Here is a 7,335-nt window from a genome sequence, read left to right on the forward strand (position 1 = left end):
AGGCCCGAGCCGACTCTGCAACACGTGTTGGCTGCACCGATATGAATGCCTTGGGTTTTTTTCTTATTTGTTTGCAGTCAGTGAGTTGACTCCGACTTGGGAGCACCGCTCTTCTGCCAGACGATTCTATACCGTTCGAAAAGTCGGGAGTTGAAAGACGACATGCCGCACCTTTGTCCCCCTCCCGGTTTTCCCCGCGCTGCAAAGAAATGGGGCTTGGGCGTGGGGGCGGGGGAGGGCTTCCAACTCGGTGTCTCCGTCTCCACCACCTTCAAAACCGACCCTCCAAATCCGCGTTTTGTTCTAGCCAGCCACGTGTTTGTCGCATTTTTGTTTGCGATCTTTTTCTTTCTGTGGGGCAACAGAAATTAAAATACTACATGCTATTATATTTGCTAAGAGGAAAAAGTCTATCCAAGAAGGTGGGCGACATCTGTATCCCACCCCCACTCCGACCCTCCCCTGTTTCTATGAGCCCTTGACCATAAACATAATTTTAAATCCAACGAGCTGGAATCGGTACCTGCCACATAGTAGGCATTCAATAAACATTTTTTAAATGAAAACGAGCTAATAGAAACTGTAGAGCAAAGAGAATTCAGAGGAAAATTAAGAGTCAAGGGGAAAAAATTATCTTAGCCAGAATGCGTGAGTCTGTTGCCTGGGGACTTTTCTTGGTGTTGTGTGTGGACTTTTGAAAGGGCTAAAAGATAGTCTCAGAAAGACTGTTGTGTTCCTTGGCCTTTCCCTAAATAGGAGCCCCACTCTCCTTCAATCTTTTCTGCTATATTGGGGAACAAGAAAGATTGTACTAGGCAGGGCGTTCCATTCCCAGAAACTTGAAGTGCTATTTCCTTCATTTAATTTAAATCTTAAGGAATTAATAGAAGCACCTCTCAGGTTTTCTCCCTGGGGGACATAACCACTACTCTATCTCTTCATTCCTAAAACAAAAGCATGTTACACCGCACAAAAATCTACATCCAGACCTCTAAAATACAGTCCACCTTTTCCTATCCTAGAATCAAAGGGAAACAAAATTTTTTAAAGTAATAATTGAATTCAGTTCACTTTTAGGTTGATTTTTTTTTCCATTTAAAAATATATAAGCCTAAATGTGAACTGGAATTAGTTTATAAACATGACAGTAGAGAAGAAAATATAAATGTATAAAATTAAAATTTTACCAACCATTGCTAAATTGAAACTGATGGGTTTTAAAAATCAGCTGTTTCACTGAATTCTAATCCAACCCCCTTCCCCCACCAAGGGCTTCTGTGTATAGTCAGAGACTGAAAGAACACAAGAGAGAGGAGACAGCTGGGGTGAGATGCAGACCTTTTTAGCCCCCAAATCAGTTTTGTCTCAGTGACCTGGCTATTTTAGGCAAGAGTTGGGGGGACTGAGTGATGTTGATTGGTGCTTCAACTCTCCCCTCTGAGTGAGCCCAGCACTAAAATTAACCTGAGAGAAGGGTTATTTCTTCTCAAGACTCACATTCCTAGGTTAGGGATAGGAATGGGCAGACTTAGGACACCATAATTAATCATCTTTTTTTTTTTTTTAATTACAGATAACTAATAAACATTGCATTTGTTTTCAGTTTTTTTTCTACACAGCTTCTTTGGGAAAAAATAATCTTCAGTTAAATTTAGTTTGTAAGAGTTAAAAATATAGCTGCAGGATAAATTGTTTTCTTTAACAATAATTTATGTAATTAACATCAATTATTAATTATTATGCTACACTTATTCTTGTTCTCCTCTTTCATTTTTCCTGGAGAATTGTTTGCTCTAGTTGCAGAATTGAATTTTCTTCTGAATTCAGAAACACTGAACCTTGACTCCATTTTAAAGATGGGATTCTGATCCATTTTCCTTCCATGTGAATATACAAACACACGCAGAGAGACAAAAACATTTAAGAGAATGAAATAACATTTTTAATAGGAAATATAAATTGAAAAAAATCAACAATTCCACCAGTCATACAAATTTACTTTTATTTTTTAAATGTTTCTTTTCAATATTTGTCCATTTGTAATATTTTATATTTTGTCAACTTATTTTTATATCTTAAGTTTTTCTTTGCTGTTGTACCATAAGCATTTTCCCATGCTGCCTCAAAGTTTTCATAACTATCATTTTTAGCAAACATGTAGCATTCATTTCAGGAGGTGTAAGTTAGTCATTGTTATTTTAAAATATATGTTACATCAAATCTTTTACTTTTCTGAGTAGAACTAAATAGATTTGGGGGGCATATAACTTTTCCTTTTAGATTAGCTCCTATGGATAAATCCCCAGAATATATATTGCATTTGAAATCTAACATTTATCGATGACTTTCTATTTTAAAAGTTTAGACTGTTTTACAAAAGAAAGGACACAAAACAATTGGGAAGCAGTTAGAAGGGAAATACATTAAAACTGATTTTTTTCTATTTTTATTTTCTAATGAACCATAATTTTGAAATGAAATTATAGTTTCTATAAAATATACAGAAATAAAAATTATCATTTCCTGACAGCTGTTCTGACTTCAAAGTTTTAGGAGGAATTTGGTTTTTGTTTGATTGGTTTTTATTTTGTTGTTTGCTTGTTTTTTTCATTGTGGTTGCCCTGGGATATTTTGTTTCTTCCTGCAGCTTGAAGTTTTAATGTGGTTCTTTTAGATGACTATAAATTTTGAAAAACTGTAAAATAGTCAAAATTTAAAAGCACATGTAGCATTTTCTTCTGTCAAATAAATAAGGATAATTATGTGCCTAAGATAACTCATAAAATGTAAGAAAATTATAAGCAGAAAAGGACAACTTCCTCTTTCAAAGTATCATTCAAAAGTGTTTAATGTTTAAAATCTTACAAAGAAATGTGTTTATTCCAGAAATAGAAGAGGTTCAAGGAGAAAAAAGAACTTTAAGAACAATCATTTGTTTTTCTATGGGTCACACAGTGTGTGTGACAAAACTGCTCAATTTTTTTGTTTTGGCTTAGGTTTGCAAGGTAGAAATTTTTAGATAATAAAAGGAGTAGTTTATTTTATAAACTTTTAAAAAATGGATGTTTCCAAATTAAATTTGTTAGTAAATTAAACTACACCACACTAGCCCTTATTGACACATGTAAAATAAATGGTCAATAACATTCCTCACACTACACTTACTGCCCTTTGCATTTTTTCATTCCAAAATTATTCGTTTAAAAGATAATGAACAACTTTGTTTAGTCCCAATTTTGCACTAAATGCAAAATAGATCACTGGTACATTTAAGTGGAAATTTTACAATTCAAGGAAAGACAAGGAAATAAATGTTATTTAAAAAAATAAAACAAATTGTAAAAAGCAACAAAAGAGAACCCATACCTAAATATTATTTAAAGTGAAAATAAAAAGACAGTTTTGTTCGTTAAATCTACATATCTTCTAAGGATTTAAGTTAATTTAATTCAAAATGAATTAATTATAACATTAAACTGCATGGAGGTTAATTCGATTTTTGCTACATATATCTATGTGTTTTAAGACTAAAGGAATTTTTCTAACTGGAAAGCATTTGTTTGCATGTTTAAAGTTTTATTCCTGATAAGATTAATTGGTTTTACTCCTGTTTCTAGTTAGGAATTTTTTTTTTTCAAGAACTGTTTCAAATATTTTAGAGTGCTTAAGGGGATTTTTTTTTGTTTAAAAAATTAATACATTTACTGTTTTACTAATATTTCATTACCAACATATTCATTAGAAACACTTTAATCTGTCTTTGTAAAACAAATCAGTTTAACAAAGAAAAGGAACACAGCCGAATAGCATGTTGTTTTGCTAAAATAAACTGATTGTTTAACTAAACAGGTACAATTCTAAAAGTGATTTCTGATTTTCATGGGTTAATAATGGATATAGAGTTTTGGTACACCCACCTCACCCATAAACACCCTCAAATTTTTAAGAATTATTAAAACTACTTCCATTCTTAAACATAACCTGAAAGTCTTTGGTAAGCAGTCATATGATAAATTATTGAATAGGGTTCTATAATTTTCTTTTCATTTTTAAAATGTGTTTATAAAGTGTGTAGGGAACAAATATTAGAGTTATTTCTAAATTGCTTTGAAATGAGGTTCATGATGTCTTTCCCTATCTTCCTCTTCCTCCTTGCCCCTCCCCCTCTCTTTTCTCTCCCTCCCCCCTCCTTTTGTTCCTCCATTTTTCCTCCTACTCCCGACACTGTCAATTCCTTTCCTCCCCCCCTTTACCTTTACCCTCTTTTCAATTTTTCTTTTTCCTTTGTTACTTCTCTCCCCCCTTTTATTATTCTTGGGATCCTCTGCCCCTCGACCCATTTCTTCCCTCTTTTTAATCAGTATACCTAGCCAGACTTTCTTTTTCTTCACTCCTGCCCTTTTTCTTCTTCCTCTCCCACTATTAGTATCACTTCAAACTTATTTCTGTGGAAAAATACAGAGATGCTTGAATTATTTTATACACCAAAATGAGAAACTTGTTACATTTTTGAGAACCCCAGGGTGATTCAGACCCCAGAGCTCCTGCACCCCTGTCCTCTCAGTGTTTATTGTCACTAGCCACTTTTACTTCTTTATATCATTCTTCTGTATTATATGTTGCTTATAGCTAATTTTGTTACCAGCATTTAAATATCAAATCCTTCAGGGCAAAAACTGTAAATTACCCAGGGGGTCCAACCGTGATGACAGGTGTCCAAAAATATGTATTAAATAGGTTATCTTTTGGTACTATCTGAGAAGACATGGTCAGTGTGATAAGATAAAACGTGTTCAGCTTATAAATGCTTTTTCATTCCTTCCTTCCTTCCTCTTTTCTTTCCTTCCTTCCTTTCTTCCTTCTTTCCATTTTTCTTTTTTTTTTCTTGTTTTGTAAATACAATACTCCACAATCAGATGAAATACAGGTAAATTCAGTCATTCAAAAGGTTCATTAATCTACATCCAGAATAGCAACCAACAAATAGCAGGTGTCGGTGTGGATGTGGAGAAAAGGGTACCCTTGGACATTGTTGGTGGAATTGCAGATTAGTGCAACCACTATGGAAAAGTTTCCTCAAAATATTAAAAATAGAACTAACATGACCAAGAGATTCCACTTCTGGTATCTATCTGAAGAAAATGAAGACACTGATGAGATAGATGCACCCCTGTGTTCTTTACAACCAAGACATGAAAGCAACCTAAGTGTCCACCAAGAGATGAGTGGATAAAAAGATGTGGTACATGTATACAATGGAATATTACTCAGAATAAAAAAGAATGAAACATGAATGGACCTAGAGGGCTAATGCTAAGTGAAATAAGTCACAGAAGAACTGCATGATTTCATTTATATGTAGAATCTAAAAAACAAATGAACAAACAAAACGAAACAAATACAGACTCATAGAGTAGAGAACAAACTGATGGTTGCCAGAGGGTAAGAGCAAAAAAGGTGAAGGGAAGAAGAGGTACAAATTTCCAGTTATAAAAAAGTCACAGGGATTAAATGTACAGCATAGGGAATTTAGTAAATAATATGGAAATAACTTTGTATGGTAAAAAATGATTGCTAAACTTATTGTGTGATAACTTTATTAGGTATATAATTTTTTTGGTATATAAATATTGAATAACTATATTGTACACCCAAAAAGAATATTGTATGTTGACTATATTTTAATTAAAAAAAAAATAGCAACCAAAGGTTATCTCTGGGCTTGTGGCTCCCTAGTCCTGTGCCCAATGACCACTGATGAGCGTTCTCTTCCCCTCTGTCTGGTCATATAGCCTTGTCATTCTTCTCAGCCTAGGGTTTCAGGCAGTCGACAACAACCATCAGAGTTAGTTGTCACAGCCCTTTGCCATTTTATTCTCACTTAATGCCATACAGCCAGAATGACAACCTCAAGAACAGCCCACATGCACCTCCTGTGAAGAGCTCTGCTAGGGTCTTTTTTTCTGCGAATGTAGCTATCACCCCATTAACTATGTAAAAATTTGTAATTTTGTATGCCATCCAAAGCAAAAATGTCACCCCAAGATAGCTTTCCATCTCAGTGATTCCCAGGAAGTCTAGTATAGCCACTCGCCCACAGCAGATGTTTATTGAATATTCTAAATATCAATATAGCTATAAACACTCAAGGGAAAGGCATAACAATTTTTTTATAGCAGGCTAAATTAAAACAAAAATTAAGCAGGTCTTAAAAATAGCAAAGTGGGTTTTTTATTTTTAATTTATAATACTCATAAGAACATAGTGAAATAAAACATTTCATATGGCTGTGTGGGAGAATATCTTTAAGGCAACAAAAAACTTTAAGAATTGGTAGTGTGATTTAGAAGTTGCACTTTTGAGTAACTTTTCTACCGAAAATCCAGTATATAAAATATTTCATTCAGCCATAAAAGGAGTGATATTCTGATACCTGCTACAACAGATGAACCTTGAAAATATTCTGCTAAGTAAAATAAGCCAGACACAAAAAGACAAATATATGATTCTACTTACATAAGGTACTTAGAATAGTCAAATTCATAGGGACAGAAAGTGCAATAGTGGTTACCAGGGGTTGGGAGGTGAGGTGGGGAGTTAGTGTTTAACGGGTACAGAGTTTCCACTTGACAGGATGAGAAAGTTCTTGAGATGAATAGTGTAATTATTGCACAACAAGTAAATGTACTCCTTGCCACTGAATTTTACACTTAAAAATGGTTAAACTTGTAAATTTTGTTATGTATATTTTTCCACAATTAAAAAAGGCAAAAAAGGGGGCAGCCAGTTAGCTCAGTTGGTTAGAGTGCAACACCATGGTGGCCGGTGTGGGATCCCTGAATCAGCCAGTGTGAGCTGCGCCCTCCACAACTAAATTGAAACAACTACTTGACTTGGAGCTGATGGATCCTGGAAAAACACACTTAAAATAAATAAAAGTTTTTTTAAAAAGGCAAAAGAATATTTTGTTGTTGTTTAGCTTTTATTTCATAATCACAAACTTAACTCTGCAACCCAGCTAGACTTGGAGAGGAACAAGGAAAATCCAGAACCCAGTGAACTGTAGCTAGAGCACCAAGATTATAGGGTGTTCGGAGCAGATGGGGGTGAGGGGTGCTCTCCCAAGCTACAGAAGGAAATGATCTGATGGTTAAGATAAAAACAAATCAAATTTGTTGTCCACAGTCAGCAATGGTGATCTTCTTGCTCATCTTGCCATTCCTGGACCCAAAGCTCCCCATGGCTTCCACAATATTCATGCCCTCTTTCACCTTGCAGAAGACCACGTGCTTGCCATCCAACCTCTCAGTCTTGGCAGTGCACATGAAAAACTGG

The sequence above is a fragment of the Rhinolophus hipposideros genome (genome assembly GCF_964194185.1).
Source record: "Rhinolophus hipposideros genome assembly, chromosome: 20".
Classification (NCBI taxonomy): Eukaryota; Metazoa; Chordata; class Mammalia; order Chiroptera; family Rhinolophidae; genus Rhinolophus; species Rhinolophus hipposideros.